Source organism: Neofelis nebulosa, chromosome 1 (assembly GCF_028018385.1).
Source record: "Neofelis nebulosa isolate mNeoNeb1 chromosome 1, mNeoNeb1.pri, whole genome shotgun sequence".
NCBI lineage: Eukaryota > Metazoa > Chordata > Mammalia > Carnivora > Felidae > Neofelis > Neofelis nebulosa.
The window spans coordinates 170,586,691-170,612,355 of record NC_080782.1 but is presented as its reverse complement, the minus strand read 5'-3'; the positions used below and the strand labels follow the sequence as shown (position 1 = coordinate 170,612,355).

The 25,665-nt window shown below is 41.3% G+C and overlaps 1 protein-coding gene across 2 annotated transcripts in view; it reads right to left on the bottom strand.

The window, feature by feature from the left end:
• The window catches only part of FGF14 (fibroblast growth factor 14), a 618,400-nt gene that overhangs the window by 591,342 nt on the left and 1,393 nt on the right, over positions 1 to 25,665 (bottom strand). The window contains exons 1-2 of one of the 2 annotated variants that reach the window (XM_058743486.1): positions 19,173 to 19,344; positions 17,178 to 17,212 (exon numbers count right to left, since the gene is read on the bottom strand). The exons of the other annotated variant lie outside the window; for it this stretch is intronic. The gene's annotated coding sequence lies outside the window, so the exon portion shown is untranslated. Of the gene's footprint in view, positions 1 to 17,177; positions 17,213 to 19,172; positions 19,345 to 25,665 lie in introns of those variants that run through there. 2 annotated transcript variants of the gene reach the window in all.

Genomic DNA, 25,665 nt, shown 5'->3' with positions numbered 1-25,665 from the left:
AAATGAATGAGTCAGTGACTTCTCTTTTCAACAAAAAATACCTGACTGATTTCTATGGCTTAAACACTGGAGTCTGTAAGGGGCTCTGTTCTAAGATGTCTTCTGTCTCTCCTCTATGCCCTCTTCATTCCTAAGCTTTCTGTTATTGGCCACACACGGGTGATGTCACCATGTCTTTATGTAGCCCAGGCCTCTGTTCTGACTAGCAGATACAATTCCTTAGTCTGTAATGCTCTCAAAACATGTTTTTCCTCACCCACAGCCTTAGAAAGAACTCCCACTACTATCAAGTTCTAAATAAATAGCAAAGGAAGTACAAAATAACTTTAAAAGAAACTTCATCATCTTGGTGTTATGTAAAATATTCAATAGAAAATCACTTACTGTAGTTACTTGACTGACACTTTGAATCAGGCCATTCACCTTCACTTGCTAGGTTCCCAACTATACTTTCTCAGCACATTGAAATGTGTTTTCCCATGGCATGCTCAACAAAAAGAAAAGTCTGGTATTCCTTGCAGCTCCAGAATGATAAGTAGCCATCACAACAAGCCCAGTGGTGCAAGGACTTAGAAACAGCCTCAGTCACCTGATTTCTGCGGTGGCAGGTGTGTTTGCTAGGTCCAAACTCTTCTCCCACCCAACACAGGATTCTCATGAGGCAGGGCATTTCTTAAAAGCCCTTGAAAGAAGCAAAATCAAACTAGACTTTAAATCTCTAGGTCATTTTTTTTCCTAAGGAGAAAAATGGAACAACAGAGCCCAAAGTCGTTAGGTAGGAACAAAGGAAAGGGCTATGATTTTCATGAATAATACAAAATTGACAAGACAGCTATTTATAGTGTTTGGGTGTGAGCAGCATCACCAACAGCAAAACAAAGAATTAAATACACAATAGAAGGGGAAGTGTTGAAAAAAATAATAATAAAAGCCCAGTAGCAAAAATGAGAAGTTCAAAGCTACAAATGAGACTTTTACAACCGAAGAAGTAAAAGTAAAGAATAGTCGGGAGGCAAATCTCTTAGATAGCAAAACAAAGGCACACAAAGTTCACTTTAAAATGTGCTTTATTCATTCAGAACCAGGGTAAAAAGCATTAGAGAATGAGAACAACCCATAAAATTCACTTCAAAGTTTTTGAGCTAATTACTGTTAGATATAAGCAGTTAAGGAAGATAATAAGAAGAATGAAGTAAAATATATGGAAGTTTAAAAATATTTTAAAATATTCATTTCGCTCTATAGAGATGATGAAGGCTCATCTCTACAATACAGACAGGAAAAAGCAGGTACTGTAAAATTCTAGCACAGATATTGGACAACATTCTTTAGCTCAAGAACAATATAAGGACTTCATTTGGAACAGTCAGTCCCACTCTGGGCAAAATACAAAATGTTCTAGGCTCCTTTAGGCCCTGGAGGCTTAGGAGCAAAGATCTGGTTGGGCCCTTTGTACAAAGGAGGCTTAGTGAGTAAACACTTTCTACTAGAGCCTCTAAGTCTGTCTTCCTTCAACCTTTACTTGGACACTTATAAAAAATTTATTTATGAACCCTATAGCATTAGCTACGGGTAAAAGCTTGATAACATTATATTAATTAAAAAATAATAGTTATTTTAGCATAGGTCACCCACTGGAAAATCTAGGAAAGAAACTTTCTGACTAAGACGTGAGGGGCAAGGAACAAATAGGTAAGTGTGTGTGTGCTGGGTATTGGGTCAGGTACTTTACTGATTTATTCTCTTGTAGTCAGCACCAATATGTAAAGGAGATATTCTCCCTCCATGACCAAACACAAAACAAACCTAACAAATAAAAACAGCTCTGAGGTCCAGAGAAATCACAGCTAGGATATCAATCTTTATCTAAATCCAAAGTTCACACACTTTTACTGTGGTCTTTATCAGGAAAAAAAAAGGCAACAAAAAATTTTTTTTGAATATACAACTATCTAGCGGTCATTGTCAAAGGAAAACAATAACCACACAGAAGAACCAAGTGGCCGTTAGACAGAGTAACCCAAAACCAGCCCACCAGACTGATAGGACTGGGGACATCCTGGCTAGCACGAGCCAGAAGAAGAGAAAATCAGCTGGTTTGGACTTGCTTGTATCAGAAGATCCTTCTCTAACATGGAGGAAGGCATAAAGGACTGAATTTTTCTATGCTTCCTTTAAGGAAAATGCCCAGGCAAATAAAAATCCAGATTTTTAAGTATTTCCTTTTTTATTTTTATTTTCTTTAAATTTTTTTGACATTTACTTTAATTTTTGAGAGACAGAGAGTGACAGAGCATGAGCCAGGGAGGAGCAGAGAGAGAGGAAGTCACAGAATCCAAAGCAGGTTCCAGGCTCTGAACTGTCAGCACTGAGCCCCACTCCACGCAGGGCTCAAACTCAGGAACCACGAGATCATGACCTGAGCAAAGTCAGATGTTTAACCAACTGAGCCACCCAGGCGCCCCGAGTATTTCCTTTTTTAAATATTATAATAACACCATCAAAAACCACTGTTAAAGCGGTTATTTGTACCTAGAGCTTCACTCCCAAATTTAGGTTAGAGATATCTTAATTAAGAACCTTAAGAAAAATATCACCATTACTTTCAAGGAAATCAAACTTGTTCTAACCTGCATCCATACAGCAAACCTACTAGGTGAAGCAGTATGTCTGACACTGGAGATGAAGAAATAGCAGCGATATCACTGTGGTATTCATTTGTATATCACCCATACACATAGGTAATGTGCATACACACACACACACACACACACCCCATTTATTATATGTTTCTAGATGTTAAATATGCATATAGATTAGGCAAAAGAACATCAGCATGCTCATATACTGACGTTAACAACCCTACCCTGTTCTCAAGTCTGGGGACCGTACTCTAGCTAGAAAGGTGAAACAAAATCATCTCACATAACTGCACTCTTCTCTGGCAATGCACTTGAAAATAAAATATTTTTTTTGATATCATCAAACAAAAAAATTAGCTTTGGAGAGAAAAACTATTATGTTCCTTAGAAAATAACACCAGGAACTTCCAAAGCTTTCACTGGAAAGCCAGCCAGGCCTTTTATAGCCTCAGTGGTGCCTCCTGAGATTCATCTCCCCTTTGGGTACCTCACTAATGATGGCCTCAAGGGAGAGAATACTGACATTTCTCTGAGTTTCATACTCTGGTTGAAGCAAAAGTAAACGGCCCTTCTCCTAATTTCCCAGCACACAGTCAAGGCAAGGCCATAATACTTAAATATAAGTTTATTAAATACTTGGACATAACACAAAGAGAATCAACCTAGAATGTCATGGAATCAGATAATCTAGCATATAGTTTACCTGTTTTCAGTTTAGAGTTCAATACACGAAAACCTCCCTACTAAGCTTCCAACCTGCCCCAAATGCCTAATTACTAGTAACCTAATAACCAAACCCAAGAGAAGCATTAGGGAGACTATGAAGTTTCTTTTCCTATGTAGTTTACTTCCACTCTCAAGGCTCAGGTTCATGCCAGAACCTTTCCTCAGATCATTGGACCTGAGAACATCCACCTGCTATGGGAGAGGCTCTACTCACACATGATGACAGGGCTTTGCTTTACTAGAAAATAGGGTGATTTTTTTAATGCAAAGCCACAGTAAGCTGTAGGAGCAGGATTGTTCTGTTACAACTCTAGATGACATTCATATCAAGGAATGTTTAGGTTTTGCATGAGATATTTAAGAAGTGAACCAGAATATGTTTAAATAAAAGAAGTATAATTTATATCTCACAGTGACTTCTCACCTTCATTGCATTAAGTAAGCTAAATAGACAAATTAAATGTAAATATAGTATCATATTGTCAATATATTAATGAAATGCCCATGCTTTGAAAATAAACAGATGAGAATAGTCAGAGCAATATTTCAATCAAAGATAAATATATAAAAGTTGTTCATTCTATATATCTATAGCTAGTCTGTGTTCTATTTTCACAAGGACATGAATATCTTAAAAGTGTTTATAGGGACGCCTGGGTGGCTCAGTCAGTTAAGCATCCAACTTCAGCTCAGGACATGATCTCGCAGTTCATGAGTTCAAGTCCCACGTTGGGCTCTGTGCTGACAGCTCACAGCCTGAAGCCTGCTTAGAGTTCTGTGTCTCCCTCTCTCTCTGTCTCGTACTCTGTCTCTCTCCCTCTCTCTCTCTCTCTCTCTCTCTCTCTCAAATAATAAACATTTAAAAAAGTTTATGTTTCACAGGATATTAATTTTTTAAGTGTTTATAAGCTAAACTACAGTAAAAGTAGGCATGTATTGCTACTAAAAATTCTCACAGTACCCCTATTATAGTTTCATGTAATATACAACAAAATTCAATTCTTTGAAATATCAAGACATTTTAGTTTGTTTTTTAGTAAAACAAATTAGGCAGAGTAAAAAGTTCTTTTGGTTATATATTAATTTAAAATAAGATTTATAAGTCTCATGAGATTTTCAACAAATACTACTTGGACAGTTGAATGTCCACAAGCAAAGGAATGAAGCTGGGCCCCTACCTTACACAAAATATGAAAATTAACTCAAAATGGACCAAAGACTCAAATGTAAAAGGGTTAAAACTCTCAGAAGAAAACTTAGGAATAAATATTTAGTTAGGAAATGGTTTCTTAGCGATGACACCAAATACACAAATGACAAAAAAAAAAAAAAACAGATAAATTGAACTTCATCAAAATTTAAAATTTTGTACATCAGAGGACACCATCAAGAAAGTGAAGAAACAGTTCATAAAAGAAAATCATTTGTAATTTGTAAATCATATACTTAATAAGAAACTTATATCCAGAATATATAAAGAACTCTTACAAATCAAAAATTAAAAAATGAATAATCCAGTTAAAAATGGGAAAAAAAACTTGAAAACACATTTCTCCAAGGAAGATATACAAATAGCCAATAAGCACATGAAAAGAAGTTCAATGTCATTAGTCATTAGAGAAATGCAAATCAAAACCACAATGACATACTACTTCACACTCACTGGGATGACTGTAATCAAAACAACTGACAATAACAAAAGTTGGCAAGAATGTGGAGAACCTGAAACCCTCAGCTGTTGCAAGAGGAAATGTAAAATTGTGCAGCTGCTTTAAGAAACAATTTGGTGGCCTCTAAAAGTATTAACATACAATTATCATCTGACCAGCAATTCTGCTTCGTATATACCCAAGAGAACTGAAATTTTTGGGTAAAACTTATACACAAATGCCCATAGCAACACTGTATCTAGTAACAAAAAAAAATGGAAACAACCCAAATGTGCATCATGTGAAGAATGAAAAAATGTGGCATATCTACTACACAGTGGAACGCTACTGGATAATAAAACAGAATGAAGAACTGATACGTTCCACAACATAGATGAACCTCGAAAACATTATGTTAACCAAATGAACTCATAGATTGTATGATTACGTTCATATGAAATATCCAGAATGAGCAAACCCCACAGAAACAGCGTATGAGGGGAGGCAGAAACAGGGAGTGACTGCTGTATGGAGCTTCTCCGTAAGTCAATGAAAATGTTCTTAAGTTAGATAGTGGCAATAGTTGCAGTTGCACGATACCTGAATATACCTAACAGTTATTGAAATGTACACTTTAAAAGAGTAAATTTTAAAGTGTATGAACTATATCTCAATAAAGCTCTCATAAAAATGAGATAGGAGAAATACATTCACAACTATATTATAGTTGTATCACAAATTATTTTAGATTTCTTGTACTACAGAAAATGTTCTTCAGTTTTCTTATTAGTCATTAGACAAGTATGCCTACTGATAGCCAAGTAAGCATGTTAAGAAGAAGAAAAAATGCACAAAGACCCCCAACGGCATTTCTGGCGGGCCTTGTGGGCAGAAAACAATTTCCAGTCATAACATATTTTAGTTGTTACGATTTTTCATTGTATTTTTCAACTTAAAAATGTACCCTGCCTAACACGAAATGCTATGTAAGAACAGCCACGGACTCTGCATTCTGTCTGGAATACTGTAGCCCAAATCTATCCCTCATTTGGTCCAACATACAGAATCTCATGACACAACTGGCAGTGGCAAAGGGAAAAGGAAACAGGAGAAGAGGGGAAGGAGGATAATCAGTTCATTCCTCCACCTCTAGCAATATTGCTCCTTTAGCTCCAGGACTGACCATACCCAGCATCCTTTCTCTTTACCCAACCTTTCAATCCCCTCTATCCCCCCTAGAAACACTAAGACCCCGTCTTCATGAATCATCCTCTGGGCCAAGCACACCATTCTTCATATAGAAGGAATTCAGTACGTCTTAGGTGTTGAATTGGCTGCCTGAAATGGGACTTCATGCTTTGAAAATGTTACCAAAAATTGCGATAGCTTCTTTTGAAAAAGGAAACCAATCCTCAGACATTAAAATCTAAAATATCAGTTCTCAATCATGGTGTCTGAATCACTCATATACCATGATCAGCTGTACAGTGTTGCTCAAGTAATTTGTTACTAACAATAAAGTAACAATATTTGTCAATGATTGACTTTTTTTAATGTTTTATTAAGTAATCTTTACACCCTACGTGGGGATCAAACTCACGACCCCCAGAATGTGTCACAGGCTCCTCTGACTGAGCCAGCCAGGTGCCCTGACATTTTTATATAATTAAAATATATTCAAAGTTATTGTTCTAATAATGTCCCTATTATATTAATTCTAATATCATTTCTTAAATAGAGAAAGGAGTAAATGACAACTAGTGGGCAGAGACAATTATTCAGAGAAGTGTATTAGACATGAGGATATTATCTATGGTGACTCAGAGTTTGATTCTTTCCAGAAAGCCCTCCGTGCCCTCTTGTTAGCCCCATAGCATCAGAGCCAGGGAAATGAAAGATCACACTGTCATATGACTACGCCCTACAATATTAATCAAATAAATTACTTAGATGTTATACCCTATAGATACATACTAGAAGCCTACAGATTTTATTTGTTTTATTAAACTATAACTTTGAATCCAAATGGGAGTCAGTCCCAAAGTGAACACAGGTAATTAATTTAAAGGAAGTCTTAGAATCAGGGCTATTATCTCCTCCTTATCAAATGAAGTAGTCAAAGGAAAACAAAACAACAAACAAACACAATAAACAAAAAAATAATTTAGATGTGAGGGCATCTAAAATAACCAGAGTTTCCCCATTTTATTTCTTTAGATGGATGTTTAATAAGGCGATATGGAAGAGTCATAGCAGCCTTTAGGAGATTATAAAGTAAAAAAGTATTGGCAACTACTGGCAAATACAGTAGCCGCCCCCCCCCACCTTACATGTAGGGTATAAGTTGTTGCAACACCTCCAGTGGATGCCTGACAGCGTGGACCCTACCAAACCCTCTACAGGTGATTCTTCTTATACACACAGACGTAATTATAAACTAGGTACAGTGAGAAATTAACAACAATAATAAAATAGAGCAATTATAATAATGTACTATAATCAAAGTTGTAGAAATGTGGTCTCTCTCTCTCTCAAAGTATCTACCTGTACTGTACTCACCCTTCTTGTGATGATGTGAGATGAAAAAATGCCTACGTGAGGAGATTAAGTGAGGTGAACAACACAGGTGCTGTAACACAGTGTTAGGCTACTACTGACCTTCTTACAATTGGTCAGAAGGAGGATCATCCGCTTCCGGTCCACAGCTGAAACTTTGGGAAGCAAAACCAGGGATACTCAGGCACTACTGACTGGCTCACCATGAACAATGGGAATCAGCGATGATGGATATCTTAAAACTCCTGCATTAGCCATATGAAGACAACAGCCACAGAAGTCAGAGTGTTTTTCATTTCCTATTAGTAAGTTTTTAAATAGCCTAAAGTCCTATTCATTATATATATTTTTTTCTTTCGTGTCTTATTTTCTGCTTTTCATCTAATACCTGTCCATACGCAGGGAAATCATGATAGAAAACAACACTGAAACCTATAAAAAACCTATAGTGGTAATTTAATATACCATATATTTGGAGGTAGCAACTCTACCTACATGGTCTACTTGTTGGAAAGCAGTTTAAAGTGTATCAATCCTTAACTACCCAATACCAAGATGACTGACTAGCCAGCCTGATTTAGGAAGCAGATATGTTTTAAAATGTCTTGTTCAATCATTACATCCTATGCTGCAGATCTTGGTATCTAATTTTAATTGCAAATCATCTCAACAACAGCTACTTGAAAGCCATGAAATGAACTGGTGAAAATATGAAACATTTTGTTTTTTAATTTCAAAATCACAAGTTTAAAAACACAAAATATATAATCTAGTATTTTTATATTTGTGTTTCGTATTCGTATTTTGTATCCTACCTCCTAGCTATTTTTTTTTCTGCTTTCAAATTGCTTTTAAAATGAACCCTTCTCTAATGGCTCTCTTGGGTGAAAGATTGTATCAGCCTACAGATTGGGTAAGTGTAAAAACATCCAGGATTTAGTGATAAACTAAAATACCTAGCGTACCTTCCATAAATACATTCAACACACTTAGTGTTTACCCTTCAAACTTAAAAAATTCAAACCACAATTTAGTTAAAATAGTGTATCACTATTCAGCAGCTCAAAATATGGATATTTTGCCATAATGTAAGATAGCAATTAGGAAATAAATATAATGTGTATTACCCGAAAATGACTTTCATGCAATTTTTTGAAATTCCTTGTACCAGTATTGCCATATTTATTAGCAGTACCAACTTCTATCATTTTCCTTAATTTTCTTATAATTCTGAAGTGTAGATAAGAACTCCTAACGAGGGCCACCTAGGTGGCTCAGTCAGTTGAGCATCCGACTCTTGGTTTTGGCTCAGATCGTGATCCCAGGGTTGTGGAATCGAGCCCCACATCAGGCTCCATACTGAGTGTGGAGCCTGTTTAAGATTCTCTCTCTCTCTCTCTCTCTCTCTCACTCTCACTCTCACTCTCTCACTCTCACCCACCCTCTGCCCCTCTCCCTTGCTTACTCTCTCTGTCTCTCATAAAAAAAAAGAATAGCTCATAATGAAATATATGATATTAAAAAGTATTTCTAGCAATTATAAATTTAAAAGAATACAACAAAGAAAGGGTCAAGGATCTGCCTTACATTTAAACTGTTACTGCAAAAGGAAAAGCATGGACAGGCAAAAACCATTACCAACAGTCACAGAGATAACACCTCCTTCTGTTTGGGATAATACAAATAAGAGAGGAAGGTTATGATTCACAGAGTGTGTTCAGTGGCTCTAATGACCTTTCTCAAGGCTCTCACAAACACATGTTATTGGGCACCAGAAAGACTGGATAAGAAAGTGTGCACATATCTGTGCGAATCCATAGGACGCAGTGTGGATTCTGGAGCAGCATCTTTATATGCAAAGGGTGTACATTTTAATTTTTTATTCAGAGCTATGCTAATACAACATTCAGGCCCTTTACTTAACTCTGCAGTATTCTGACCTTTCGCGTGGTACAACCATTACGTTTACCCTAATTTGCTAAAGGTTTGATTAACTCAATTATGTGCGAATCCAGAGAAATGACAGAATTCAGGTTTATGCTACCAATTTGCTCCCGGTGCAGGGCATTTACTACTACTATCACCACCTAAAACGAACCCATTCCCCTTCTTGTATGAATTATGCTTGTGATCCTGTAAGCACCACTCTTACAAACCGTGACCTTTAATAAGGATCCCAGCTCTAAATCAAAGAAGCTGAACCTGCTGCTTTTAAGGCATTACTAGGTATGTTTTTATAAAGTTTGAATAGCCATTAATCATTTAATTAATACTCTTATTTTAACAAAAGTTACCTTCCTTAAAACATCAGTTTATAAAGACATGCAAGAAAGAGATATTGACCCCGAAAACACAATTCAAATTTCACAACATAAAGTGGAAAAATAAAATTTATTTCTAGCAGTTGTGCTTTTAAAAACTATTCCTTAATGCACTTCCCCAATAACCCTTGATCCACTAATGGTCACTAAGGACTGCCAAGACACATGTCCACTACCAGAGCTTGAACAGCACACTGTATCAGGACTCTTATAGAAAAAAATGTGGTCCTAGTTGTTGAAATACCCAAATAGCCTTATATCCAAATAGCCCATGACATTTTTAGTCCTTCCCAGCATGGTGTTTCACTGGAAAACATCATCATGCAGAGAAATAAACTGCTGTGATGAATACTTAAGTACTACCAAGTTGTTCGGCACTCACCTTGAAAGAACTGAAGGTCATTCTCACCTTATTTGGAAAGGCAATAAAGCTACCAGAGCTAGAGAATTTAAACTGGGAGTTGGCCTTAAATTACGTAAGACATGTGTTTGTCTATGTATCAGCAACATGCAACCTTCAAAGGTATATTAGCTACATTTCCTGTCACATTCTCAGCAAATCATCGACTTCAGGGAGTACACTGAAGCCACCTAGAGCCTCCCCAATGACATCTCTTTGTCCCATTTACGCCTTTTATTTCAGCCATCCCTCATTTTTTTTTAATTTGTTTATGTTTATTTACTTGGAGAGAAAGAGAAAGAGGGTTGGGGTGGAGCAAAAGGGACAGAGAGAGAATCCCAAGCAGGCGCTGTGCTTGCTGTCATCACAGAGCCCAACATGGGGCTCGATCCCACAAACTGTGAGATCGTGACTTGAGCCAAAATTGAGAATCGGGCACTTAACCGACTGAGCTGCCCAGGTGCCCCTTTCAGCCATGCTTCAAAGCTCAGAGGACGCGGTGGCCTTACTGTTCCAGAGTGTCTAGATGTGTCTTTGCTTTATCCCTTCCCAAGCACTGAGACCTAGTGCTCGCTGCAGCAGCACATATACAAGCAGAGACCTATTTCAGCAGCCCACATTCAGTCATACTCAGAACCACACCTTAATCCGAGCTTTGTTTCCCATATCCAAGTAAGAAAGGACATTTCACTTGACTGCTTTTTACTATGAAAGGCCTCCCTCTTCCTAGTGCTACCCTCCCACAGCCAGCTCCACCAGTCACACTTTCCAGCTGTACTGGAACAATTCTCAAGCACGTCACTCCCCCTGCAGAGACATTCTCTAGTTCACGCATTTTTACCACATCCAATCTAACTCCTCTGCCAGGCTTTTGGACTCCAAACTATGAATCCTCTAATCCTTGAAAATATGGTTTTATTAACATTCCCATAAATTCCCAGACATGTACCTTTCCCCCAGCCTTTGACTTTCACTCACATTACTCCCCCTGCCAGGAATACACGTCTTTCTCTCTTCTGCCAACTGAAACGTGCATTCAAGAGTCGGCTCAGGTCACACTTCTCTAAAAGATTTCCCTTTCCTCGCCTTACATCCCATATGGGTCTCCTATAGCACCCCAGTTAGCCTTCGGTTGTTTAGGACTCTCTCATTTCTAGTATTCTCCCTACATTTAGCTTAAGTACTCATCGGCCAAAGACCAAATCCTTACAGGATGCTTTAAATCTCTCCCAGTAACTAACATAGAACTTACCACATGCTATTTAATAAATATGGGTAACTGCATCTTTGGAACAAAAAAAAATAGCAGTCCTGAGAGAAAGAGAGGGAAAGAAAGTGTTGCTTTTCAGACACAGATTTAAATGACAACTTATCCATGAGATTTCTGCATGTCTCATAACAGCTTTTGTCTCAGACTCTTTGCAAGGATGTTACAGCCTTGGAATCCAGGGATAGCGCCTCCTTCCAGGTTACAAGACAGATTTATTTCCTGACCGGGAAAATGAAGATAATGCCTCCCCACAGGGCAAAGGTTGGGCAGCTTTGCAAAGCACTTCTTAAAAGGCAGGGGATTGCCTAACCTTGCAGTTCCTAAGCTGTGACACAAACCCTGTGTGCAAGCATCCACCTGGGTCACTCAGCATTGCCCCTGGAGAATTTGGGGCCAAGGGGAATCGATTAGAACATGAAGCTCATGCTGCCTGCTGTGCCCTAAGTAATAAAGTCCTTTATCTCTGACCCAGGAGTCTCCTGTCTTCAGCCAGCATCTATATAACTGGGGCAGACTAACTTGGTAGCCTGCAAACTGGGTCAACTCTCAAACCCTTTGTAGTTTTTGACAACTTCTGGCTGTTAGCCAAAAGCAAGTCTGTTCAATTAGGAGTTTCTAGTTTACAAAAAGAAACAGAAGCTACCACATCAGTCTACACATCTAACACACAACGACATGGGTGAATCTCCAAAACAACATGCTGAGTGAAAGAAGCAAACTCAAAAGTGTGAAGACACCATGATGTAATGATATGAGGGTCTACAGCAGGCTAACGTAAAGTGGGAGATATCAGAATGTGGTTGCTTCTTAGGGGAGTCACTTGTGGATAGAACAGGGAAGAAGTTTTCTAGGGTGATGGGAATGTTCTATGTTTTGACTGGGGTGGTGGTTACAAGGATACAATAGTCAAAAGACATCAAACACTACAGTTAAGAACTGTGTGCTTTAATGCATGGAAATCATGCTCAATAAAAAAGCATTACAAGTTCTAAATATCCAAACACTGAATACATTGAAGTCTGTTTTAGTTTCAGGATATAATGATTCACAGACCCACTAAGACAATACTGGTCACATTCTCTGAACATTGTCTTTAGAGAGGCAGTTACAACACAGGGATTTAACAGTCTGCACTCTGGAGTCATACTGCTCAGGTTTTTCGTTAGCCAAGTACTGTCAGGCATCTTCCTTAGCCTCTTCATGCCTGAGTTCTCTCCTGTTAAATACAGTTTGACCTTGGCACAACACCTGGCTTGCAGGCACAGACCCCCTGCACAGCCAGAACTCCACGTTCAACTTTCAACCCCCCAAAAACCTACCTACCAATAGCCTGCGGTTGACTAGAAGCCTTACCAAGAAGGTAAACAGTTGATTAACACATATTTTGTATGTTATACTGTATTCTTATAATAATACCTAACTTTTTCTTAAAATTTTTCAGTCTTTCTAAGCTACACAGTTTGCCGGGTTTTTTTTTCCAATTGTCACAAACCTCAAAAAAATTTCCAATAGATTTATTGAAAAACGTCCACATAAGAGTAGACCCACACAGTTCAAGCCCATGTTGTTCAAGGGTCAGCTGTATAAAAAAAAGTTCCTACCTGTGGTTATGAGAACTAATTAGGTAATATAGATAAATTGCCTTGTATGTAGAAAGCATTTACTAAAAAATTGGTTGTAATTATTATTTATTTAAAGATCATGATAACACAAGATTCAAAGTAATTCAGAAAAGGAATTCAGGATATTTATGTTAAAGCGGAGGAGCAATATGCTTTTAAAAATCTGGTAAGTTTAATGTACATTCACTGGTGGGAGTATGAGATAGAATATTTACTAATAACACCACCCAAAAGTCATTTTTATTATATAATCTAATAAAGCAATAGATCCAAATCATGTTTTTACATGATACTGAAAGCACAGAAAGAAGAAATTAAGCCAAATAAATTTCACTTCTAGCAAATATCTCAAGTCCAGATAGAGGTGTCTCATTTGCTTTCTGACAGCTCTATTGTTAGCCTTTTTTCCCCTAACGCAATACATGTGAAAGTAGAAGATCCAGTTGAATCCTAATCCAAACGTTGCCTAAAGAGTAAATTGAGGACAAAACTTGTGAAAAACAGGCCTAAAGGAAATATGTGAAAGGATCAAATCCTGGGTATCATCGTACAAAGACAGGGAGAGTGGGACAAAGGGGTGAATTCGCAGCCATGGGAAAGCACTTTGGTAAAGGACAAAGCAAATAGGGATCAAACTTCATGGCTCTGCAGATCAGGCCACACTCTATCTTTAGTATATATGCCACTGGTTAATGTCCCCATCAAAAGGCACGTGTGCCACAGAATCACCTCAGCACTTGTGCTCTTTAAGATTATTCCCAAGCTTTTAAAAGGACATATAATTAGAAAAGAGAAAGTAAACAATAAGCAATACTGATGTAAAATTTCTATCCTTTTAAAATTCATTTTTTAAATTGCTTGTTACTGCATCATTAAAATAGTTCTAACATTTAGTATCTACTCCATTAAAAGTGTTTCCAATATTTCATATCCATTATTATATGTATGACATGTGAGGAATTTTATGTCACTGAATTGGCATATGAGTAGAAAATTTCAGTGTAAAAGAAAATATAATGAAGTCAATGAAAAATGCAAATTCCTAGGAAACAAGTCAAGTCTTTGGATAATAAAGGAGGAACGAGCATATTGGGTTAGTGTTTTCAATCTGCCCCGCCAGGAAAATGTTGAGGCAGAATGGTGATTACTGAGTATTTAATTATGGAACTGACTCAGGCCTCCTGGCAAACAGAATCATTTCTCTGCTTAAGAATTACAATACCTGGGGTACAGCAGTAACACAACTGAAGATGAGTTTCAGACTTTGAAATAGGTAGCTACTAAAAAAAAATAAAAACCTACGATTATTTTCATCTTTAAGCCTTATTACATGTTTCTTCTTTTTTTAAAGTACAACAGTAGCGTGCCATGAGCTTCACCCGGGAAGTGGAAAGAATAGAAATTACAATCCCTCCCCAACCACGATTTATGTAAGAGGCAGCATTACAGAAGAGGTTACCACATACTTCAGTGATCCACTGTGATCATGCAGACAGCAAAATGTTACAGGGGGAAAGGCATTTTAATTATAACTACATTCATTTCTATCTAAAAAGCAGGTGCACACACTTAACGTATGTAAAGTCCATAAAGTTCACACTTCCTTTTCTTGCCAGACCTGAAGAGTTCATCTGAAAAAGTGGCATTTAATTGCACTCCTTGACTCCTCAAACCGAACAAAGTATTGTGTACAAAAACATCTACTCTCGACAAAGAATTGTACATAATCATAAAAAAAAAAAAAACTTCTTGGCTTTTCTTCATTGTAAAGAGCTTTTTTCCATCCCTGAGGACTTCCAGCTTTGAGGTGAAGAAAATGAACTTTTTATCATAGAGTGACCCTCCTACAACTGCCTATTTACGTTTTGATCTAAAAAGAGAAACTTGTCAGTTTTCTACCTGCTAATCACCGCTACCACAGCCCTCCTAATGTGGACAGTCTGGAGAGAGCCAAGTTTTTACCCCATGTTTCAAGGAGATGGAAGCATTCTATCTGGCCAATGGTCAGTGGATCCGGATCCACAGGCGTTGTCCAAATCAAAAACCTGTGGTCAAAACATTCTAGACTCCTCCCTCTCCTGCCTTCCCCAGTTCAGACTGGCCACTGACGTTGACAGACTGCCCTTTCTCTCCAGCCCCTGTCACTGCGTTATTTTGGACCTTACCACTTCCACTTCAGTTGCTTCCTTTGTGGCCTTTCTACCTTCAGTCTTGCCCCACTCAAAGCTATTTTCCACGCTGTCGCCATAGCAATTGCCTAAAGAATAAATCTGACCATGTCACATAACACATGATCTGTTCCTGACTACTGATAAAGTTTATTTGTATCTCAGGACCCACAAAATGGAGGCAGGCCCAGCCACCTGGTCCACATCACAAATCCAAAACTTAAGGCATCCTGCATGTAATGCGAAACACCTGTCAAGGAAATCTAACACTCACTAATCACAATCCTCCAGCTGGGCTTTAGCTAGCTTACTTTACCTTAGAAAATGGGACCTCCTAGCCTTGTAAGGGAATCCCTAACCTCCCAGTCAATCATGCTTGTTTCCTTGTTGCCTCTTCCAATGCCTCTTAAAACTCACACTTGCCCAAAATCCCTTGGGAAGAATGATCCAACTACTTGTGAGGCACTGTACTCCCCCAGTTGAGGATTGTTCTCCCTTGAAGAAAGGACATCAAACTGATTACTAAATTGTTTCAGTTTTGTAAATTGACAGCTTGGCAATGAGACGGGCCCTGAAGACAGCTGCTAAAGATTCTGGGGATGGCTTCTAGAAGCAGGTGATTGTACCCACAGAGCCATTTTATTTGCTGCCTCTCCAGCTGCTCTGGTAAGCTTCTCTCTGATCAAGCTCTGCTCATTTTGCATTCTGAACTCCTCAAGTTTGTTCATCTTAATCCTGCCAGGTGGAAAACTGGGGTGTGAGACTCCAGGGGGTTTTCTTCACAAGGTGGAAAACTGGGGTGTGAGAGACTCCAGATTTTCATGGTGAGACTTAGTAGGCCACATATTTAGGTTTGTAGCCAAACTCATCTATGATTAAGCACATTGTGGGGGGTGGGGGGCTTTCAAGTCTCAGGAACAGTGCACACAGGCAGTCAGAAACAGTAAGTCTGGCTGAATTATGATGGCTTATTTCAAGGGAAAATAATGGTTACCCTTCAATCTAAGGAAAGCAAGTTGGCAGCCATTGGGGGAGCAGGACTCACAAAACTCAAGGCAAGTCCACAGCACAAAGTGCTAGGAAGGTTGGGGAAATAAATTAACACAAGAAACTCAGACTTTTCTGATGAATGGCACATCAAAATCTAAGTACGCACAAGTTGGACCATTAAAAGCCATTAGACTATCCACCACTACAAAGAAATAACAGATCTAGGGGTGCCTGGGTGGCTCAGTGGTTAAGCATCCAACTTCAGCTCCGGTCATGATCTCACAGTTCGTGGGTTCAAGCCCCACAGCAGGCTCTGTGCTGACAGCTCAGAGCCTGGAGCCTGCTTTGGATTCTCTCTCTCTCTCTCTCTCTCTCTCTCTCTCTCTCTCTCCTCTCAAAAATAAATAAACATTAAAAAAAGAAGAAAGAAATGTCTCCTACTACTCCCTTCTACCCTCCTTTACCTCAGTACTCAGTCTACTAATCCTCTGTCTGCACTGCCTTTCCACTCTAAACACACTGCAAGACCGTAAACAAAAACCTTCCAAATTAATGGCCTATGTCCAGAGGCCCTTATATCTACCCCCAAAGGAGGGTCTCCACATGGGCCCCTCTCAGGGTTGATGGGACTCCAAGGGATTCTCCAGTAAATCTCCACCAGTATTCCCTTAAACAACCAAGGGGAGACTAAATAAAATTAATTTAAAAAACTTTGCCAAATTCTGGTATATGCCCAACTTCACTCTCTACTTTAAACCCCACTCACTCTGGAGACTTGGAGAAAACTGATCAGGGAAACCTGAGAGAAGCCAGCAAAGGGTGGAAATTCTTACCAGAATCAGCTCTCCTGGATCTCTGTCTGTAGTGCCTGGTCAAGAGAGGAAGGTAAAATTTCATGTTATCTCTTCCTTTTCAAGACGCATTGGTTATTGATCCTTTCTCTCCCAAGGACAACTATTGCCTTCTTACTTGTCTCATTTCGTGTTCTGACAACTGGGCTTGGCAACCATCAGGTTGGGGGCCCTCAAAAGATAGCCAGACAGAAATAGAAGTTGCATTACATTTGTGGCTAGTGCCCTACAGATTATTGCCAGCTTTCAAGGGAAGTGGGTCTTTGTTTCAGCTATCTTTGGGAGTGGCTCTGGATCTTGGGAGAGAGGTATCTTTTGCACCTTCTTTGGGAATGCCTCTTGCATTCAATAGATTGTTCAATACTGCCAGGAATATTTACTGCTTGTCCTGGCCTAAACCTGACAAGATATTTAAAAGGATGATTTTTTTTTTAACTAGTTCTATGGTTAGAGCTTTGCCGATATTGGAGGCTGATATTCAGAACCTCATAGGAAATTTTTTAGGCCTTCTGTCCTAAGTCAAATGAAACTATGTATCCAAAAGGAAAGAAAAACATTCCAAAGACAAATAGCTCTAAATCTAGAAGACAGGAATCTTTTGATTTCCATCTTAGTTGAAGAGCTTCTCCCTGACCTGAAGAAGCAAAGAGAAGATCTATAGTTGGATGGGTGGTCAGCCCTTTGAGATCATACAGGTTGCAATACCAATTGTTTGAGGAATTACAAAGAACTGTCCTTAGCTTGTAAATTCAGTCTTTACAAGAACAGAATTGCAGCTCTAGAAGCAATTCAAGACCCATCTATCATTTTTAATCAATCCCCAACTCTCCCCCACCCCCCTGCCCTGGCTAATCTATTAAAGTTTGTAGGTATTGTGAAATTTTGGTTTAGGGGGCACTTGGGTGGTTCAGTCGGTTGGGTGACCGACTTCAGCTCAGGTCATGATCTCACAGTCCGTGATTTCGAGCCCCATGTCAGGCTCTGTGCTGACGGCATGGAGCCTGGACCCTGTTTCAGATTCTGTGTCTCCCTCTCTTCCCCTCCCCCACTCATGCTCTGTCTCTGTCTCTCTCAAAAATAAATAAACATTAAAAAAATTTTTTTTGGATTTAGGAAACATGTCCTTGTTGGAGGAGCTGGCATTCTTTCCTTGTGCCTTTGCAATGTAAATGTTCTACCCACTCTTCTCCGGGACCTGAAGGCCACCTCTTTGAAAAGCTAACTTCAGGGAGGTAATTCTTATCAGAAAGAAGGAAGAAAAGATAGAAAGGGATGGGAGGCTATCTGGAAACTAGGCCAATGAAAAATCTTTAAAACGTGTCAAGCCGTCTGAACAAGTAACCTTAACTTATTCCATCAATTTGGATCCAGCCGTTCTTTTATAATCTAGCAAGTTTTTCATTACTGTAGCCTGGAAATCATCTTTTTCAATTTCTAAATTTACAGTGAAGGTTTTTTCTTTTTTTTTTTTTAATTCAAAATGCCTGTCACCTGTGATTGTCCCCCAATAGCCCAAAGATAATAGAAGCCAATAGAGAGAGCCTCTTCCCTCCCCCAAAACGTTTAGAGACTGCAGGAAAAGGCATCTGGAGAATATAATGGTTATGATGGAAGGCCATCTATCTGTTCCAGCACCAACCACACAACTCTGTGCAATGCATGAAGAGCTCTCGGTGGTGTCACCGGTCAAATACGACGTGTTTCTCCTTCCAAGGCTCAGAGCTGCGGTGCCTCTACAATTCAAACCCAGCTCTGGGCACAGTCTCTTCCTGCACTGGGAAGGAGTCGCCACACCTCTAAGAGGGGCGGGTCACTGAGGATCCAGACGGGGCCCCTCCCTCTCTGACAGTCTCCGATTTTAGAATGCAATTTAGATATACTCAACAGAGTTTGGGAGAGACACAGGGGAGAGGGGAGAGTTCACTTGGAGCCCGGGTCGGGTGGAGGATTACGGAATCCTAGAACCGGAGAGCTGACCTGAGATCATTCTCACATTGCGGCTGAGGGAACTTGAGGAGCCTGCCCGGGTCCTTCCAGTAGCTAGTGCGGAAGCTGAGAGCCCGGCTCCGCTCATCTGCTCCTGGTCCTGAGCCAGGGTGCGAGCCCAGTCCCTTTGCCTCTGGGCCCCGCAGCGCGTTGAGGGGACCGCGGGTGCAGGCGGCCACCTGTGGGCGCAGAACTCATTCCTTCGCGGCCCTTCGGCCGGCACTCCGAGGCGCAGCTGCGCGGACGCCGGCAGACTGGCCCGCAAACGTGCCGCCTCAGGGGCCTGGCCCTGCCCCCATTCCGGGTCGCGCTAGCACCCGCCACAGGCCGCCCTGGTTTCCATAGCAACATATGCACGAGTTCCCCAGAGGCGCCCCCCAGGGTCAGAGGTCATCTCTGTGACAACGGAAGCTTCCCGCGCTACGGCGGCTCGGGCGGGCCGCTTCCGCCGCATTGCGCTGCGGCGCGCCGGGCGCTCCTAGGAAGGGAGCGCGCGGTGGCCGGTCCCGGAGCCTCGGGCCGCGGATCACACCCGGAGGAGGACCGTGCCTGGCCCGCGTGCCCCGTCTCTTCGGACTCAATTAGGCAGACTCACAACCCGATTTCGGCCAGGTCACCGAGGGGCCCGACTCCTGGAAGCGGATCGGAGCCGCAGAGTGGCCGGCCCCGGCTTGCAGGGAACAGTGACACGCCGCTCCGGAAAGCAGGGATTCTTCCCCCGCCCGTTCGGCCGGCCAGACCTGACACACTTAGCGCCTCCCAGACAGCGGCCAGTGGCCCAGCGCCCTCCGCCTTGACAGTAGCTCCAGAAAGGAGAAACTACCTGGATCGGCGTGGTTATGGGATGTGCAGGGAGCTAGCGAGTTTGAAGATGACTGCTTTAAAACTGGAAAGAACAAAATATTAAGGGAGGGGGGCACCTCCTTTACAAGCAACTGAACTAGAGGCTGTTTAGGTGCTTCCCCTCAAGAGAAAAATATGCCACCAGGGAGGGTCCCAGTTACCACCTTCAGATAAAGAAGTTCGATAAAAAAAAAGAGGAGCAATTCATTGAGCTGTTTTTGCGGAACGTCTTCCTTTTTAAAGAGAGGCAGATTTAAGATTAGAAAAGAAAATGAACGGGGCTCTTGCAGAGGGCACCTGATGGCACCCTACCATTCGCTATTTAAAGGCTGAGAGTGCCAGATGGGGAGACTGTGATTGGTTCCGTGAGCTTGTATCCTTGAGTAAGGCCTCAAGTTTTGAGATTCAAGAAGAGGGTATTATAAAATGTGGGCCTAGGGAATGTTTGCAAGTGGTGTTTCAGGATGCTTTATCATGGCGGGATGAAGCACTGAGAAGTCCACTAAGGACTTTTCTTCTCTTTGTTTTATCATTAAGAAACCAAATTCTTGGTTGGCACTGTTGGGAAAAAGTAAGCATTAAGTGACCTTAACCAAGCTAATTTATGATACCCGCTGTTACATTCCCACAGGTAACTTTCTCAGAGAATCCTGTTTTCACTATTAATTCATTGACTAAAAATGCATTGAAAACCTGCTCCGTATCATAAGTAGAGTTTATGTCAGGGAACAATAATAAAGGCAACAGTGCCCAACAATTGTTGGGTGACTTTCTTAGATAGTGTTAGTAGGTTAAATAAACGAAAACCTCAGTTTCCCTGCAAAACCTGTCTGCATCATGCCTCCCTTTGCCTTCATGTTTATTCCTTCTCTGAACCGTCCTTCCTGTTGTCACCCTGCCTTTTTCATTCTGAACAAAGCAGAAAGTCAGTTTGTAGCAACTAGAGAAATACACAGGGGAAAACATCAGGAAATACTTGGTCCTTAAAGAGCAGAAGAGCAAAAACATTGGTGCATCTCTAGAGGCATATGGAGGAACTCAGAAGTCTCCCTCAGAAAATTCTCTACCCTTCAGTGCTCAGGTTCAAGTCTTATAAGGAAATATGGAATGTGGTACACAAAATGAAACCCTAAACAACACAGACTATGGCACTGGGCAGGAAGAAGTGTCCGTTATATTTCCCTGACCCACAGTCCCTCCTGGAGATGATCCTAAGGCTACACTCAAAGGTTTTATTACAAATATAGACACCACGATGTAATGTCTGGTTTAAAACTTAATAGAGGGGGAAAAAATAGAGGAGCTTCAAATATACTGTTAAATCCCAACTGTCTCGCCTTAAGGCATAAAAAACTATTTTGAATAAATACTTCCATTTTGAGACATCTACATGGTATTTATAGGAAGATTATGAGTCAATTGACTGAGTTATGATGCCAAAATGTACAAAGAAGTGAAAATTTTGATTGTTGTCCTTGTTGCCATATGTATTTTAAAAAACCAGAAAAGTTCCCAGTGTTTGTGTTGCTAAAACATGGAAGACTGGGTTTGAACGTTAAAGAAATGGTTTCACGTGGGAAATGTTAAATACAGTATAGAATTACCTTTGGCACCTTCTGAAAGTGATGCATCGTTTGAAAAAATATTCTCAGTTTTAGATGCTGTGGAAGATGAGACTAGGCTGGATAGGAGTACACCCCATCATCCTTGTGGTTAAAACCGAGTTTAGATTATCATGCATCAGATTTCACACTTGTTAACTTGGATTTCATTTCAAAAAAGAAAAATCCACTCTCCCAGAAAGTCAATACTTGGAAGCCAGTCTAAAATACTGTCCTTTGGTTCCTGAAGTGCCCCTGCTCTGCAAACTCATTTTGCTACTTCAGTAACTAAAGCTTCTTGGATGGAGTCCAAGGCCAACTCCGATTACACGGAATCCCACTCTAAAGGCAAGCATGTCAGAAAGAGAAGAGCCTCACACCTGTTTGGTGTTGCAGCCATGCAGTCTGAATTTGATGTCTCCATTTGGTACATGCTCAGTGTTTAGAAATGCAGAGGTTATGGCCAATTTGTGGCTCACCCAGCTCTACAGGCACCCAGGATGAGTCGGCAGGCTGAGAAGAGGAAGGAGTAAAAAAATGCTTACTTTCTTTTTCGCCCGTCTCTCCCTATTTTCCCACTTCTAAATGCCATGACAGCCCTACATGTAAAGCAAGTCGTTTTAAAAGAATAACATATATTTAAATGAGTAACAGAGGCGTACCAGATGTTTTTGGCACCTAAAACAGCTTTAGCGAAAGGCAAAAGCAAAGCTGAAAGACACCAGAACAAGTAGGAAATAGCAAGTGACAATGAGTTCTACCAAGCCTTGCTTGTATGATCTCCAAGTTACCTGGCAGAGAGAAAGACTGCGTTCAGGAAAGAAGATGCTCGGGGTCATAAGTTTGTGAGATCTTCTAAATGTGCTCTGCGGAACTAGGTCCAGGACATCTGCTTCATACCCTCCTTGCCACTGTCACTGGTACTTAATAAAATTATCTTTGATTACAACTTATCTTAAATGCTATGCTTTCCAAAAACCCTATCAAGCCATGGAAGTTTGGGCATCTCATGAGTGTGGTTCAATAAGTGTATCTATTTAAGGGTCTGGGCTTCCTTTGCTTGTTGTACATTATGTGTCTTGAAGAGATATCCATGACATGACCTTAGTATTTACCTTTGTTGTGGATTTTTTTTTCCAACCACTATCCTTAGCAGCTGTCACTCAAAGTCTAGCGACCTAGATTAGTACCCAACTGGCCTGTGATACACATTGGTCAGTCCAATCTATCATTGCTGGTTTAACGAAACATATCAAGCCCTCCTCCAGGCTAACTAAGTGCCTTGGACTTAGTATTCCCTATTTAATGATTTGCCTAAAATACAATCACCTTGCATGACTCACAGTGAAAGTTGAAGCAGGTAACATTTATTCTAAACATACAGCCATTGCTCAACTAGGAGAATAGGGGACAGTAGGACATTTAAGCGTGAGTGTGCATGTGTGTGTGTGCTCTCTGTTAATAGTTGTATTGTGAGACACTGGACGTTTCTATGAAGACGGTAGATTTACATTATATGCACGATTTTCAAGCTACTGCAATTTATTTTAACAAGCATATATTGTGTAAGTATAATCTTCATGTTCTTTTCCAGTTAAATCTTACATAAAAGCAACTACAAAAAGCCTTTTAAATTAACACCTCTTATTTAAAAGCTAATAACTTTGGGATAGATAAATAACTTTCTCCTTAAGTGCATGACTCTATTTTCACATCAACATGAGTATATAGCAGTGTTTTAAAAGTCCTCCAACGAGCCTTGACCAAACTACCTATACTTCTTGACAATTTAAAAATTGGGAATAATCAGTAATTTGTTCTATAATTTGCAAAAGTTGGGAAGAATTATTAATCTACACAGTCTTCACACTGAATTCCTGATCCTAGCACTGGTACTTGGAGCGATTCTGCCAAACTTCTTAGTTTGAAACCCGTTAATTGTCCTTATTTTAGATTTAAGATAACATAATAGGTAGCAGTCAATCTGTTCTCTTTGGTTTTAACAGTTAAGAGGATGTTAGTCTTTGTTTTATTTTAATTACCCAATTAACTTCTTGGTTATACTGCTATCTTGGAATCGAAAACCTGCAAACGATTTTAGGCTTCATGTTAATAGCAGAAGGAGAATGGAATCTACCAGTTCCAATCCTGAAAGGGAATGGTTAAGCATGGATTTGAGTCAAGTTCAAAAAGCAAAACTTTTAGAAGATGAGATAGTGTGACACATTAATGTCACATTTTTAAAACAGCTTACAAAATGCTCCAGTTCCCAGGTTGGAACTCTAACTTCTAGCAATGTAAGACTACACTATCCTATCAGAATAGTTGGTGATGTCGTTAGACACTCTTTGAATTAACCTATCAATTCACACCCAAGTACTTTAGCATTCATAAGCTGCAAAATAAATTACTCTAAAAATAATGTGTCATTTGACACCTTCCAAAATGTCTTGGAAGGAAAAAAAAATCTTCTTTATTCAGAGAGAGCAAAGTGGGTGGGGTGGGGGAGGTGTAATAAAAATATCTTGAATCGTGTATGGGGGGAGGGGAATTAGTGTTTCCAGTAAAATTGTTTACAAAAACAAATTATAAAGGCCAGTAAGGAAACTTAGTGTCCCCAGTCCACCCTCCAGTACTATGGAGGGAGTGACTTTATGGTCCCTAGACTAATGGCCGAATCAAAAAAAAAAAAAATGCTTTTACAGTATTCCTTTCTCAAAAGGGGGCTAAATCTTTTCACAGGACAGGAAAAGGCTTCAAAACCAACTATTTGCACTGCGTGAAGGAACAATCCCTCTCTCCCAACGGCAGCCCTTGACTTGTCCCACTTGGGTAAGTCTCGCAAAAAAGGTCTTCACATTAACTTGTGATACAGTAGTGCTGCGGATCTAGGCATCACCGAAACATCAGCGAGTGTTGGGCCGGATGCGGGCTTGGGGTACACCTCACAGCTGAATTAGAAATGCGAGTGGTAAGGTGACAACATGGCTTTCTCCTTGGGCAATGCTCAGGATGGTGGTATCAGCTCAGAGTTGCTAAACGCTGAGGAGTTGGGAGAGAGAAGGGTAAAAGGACAGGGGACTGAGGGAGGGGGAGGAGGGGGAAGGAGGGGGAGGACGCCACAGAAGGGGCCGGTGAGTAAGGGGCAGAGCCACAGCACAGGGATGAGAATTCCAGGGCAGAGGCACAGAGCCCACTGCAGCACGGCGCCCGCGGGCAGCCAGAGACTTCCCCCAGAGCCTCCACAGCCACCCAAACGTCCCAGCTGGGGCAACTGCCCAGGTGTCCTCCGCCCGCAGGAGGGCATCTGCCCTTTCGGACGGTCTAACAACTCGCGGTGTCCCTTCTGCAGCGGTGGGGGCCTCACAGGGTGCTCAGCCTCCACACCCACCGCCTCCATCCCCGCCCACCCCCTCCTCCCCCTCCACTCCCTCCTTCCCCTCCTCCTCCTCCCGCTCCCCCTCCTCCCCCTCCTCCTCCTCCTGCTCTCACTCCAGGCACCCGCAGACGGCAGCCCCCTCGGAGCGAGCCGCCCCAGCTACGCTGCATTTGCAAGGTTCGGAGGCAGGGAGGCAGCAGCCACTTGCTGCCCGACCCCGGCGGAGCTTGGGGTATCAGGGCGGCCGCGGGGAGCCATGATCGACTACACCGCAGTGCCAGCGTCAGGAGCCTCCAGCGCCCCGGCTACCACTGCAGGACGGCCGGTGCCCCGCCCCCGCCCCCCAGCGCAGCCCCAGACACAAACACAGGGCCCCCGGGCCCTCCCCAGCCTGAACTGAACCCGGGGACGCCACACACCCCTGCTGCCTACGCGCGCGGCTCCCAGACTGGCTGCGCCCAACCTCCTCGTCGGCGCGCCGCCGCCGCCACGCAGCCCTCCGGCCCGGCCTCCCTGGCGGACTCGCCCACAGCTTCGCGGCCGCCCCCAAACGCCTCAGATGGGGATACCGGGAAGTGAACCCCCGGGACTCGACTCCCCGAATCACCTGCATTTGCATTTCTTATGTAATGCACTGCAAGTTGCCCGCTTGGAGCCTTTG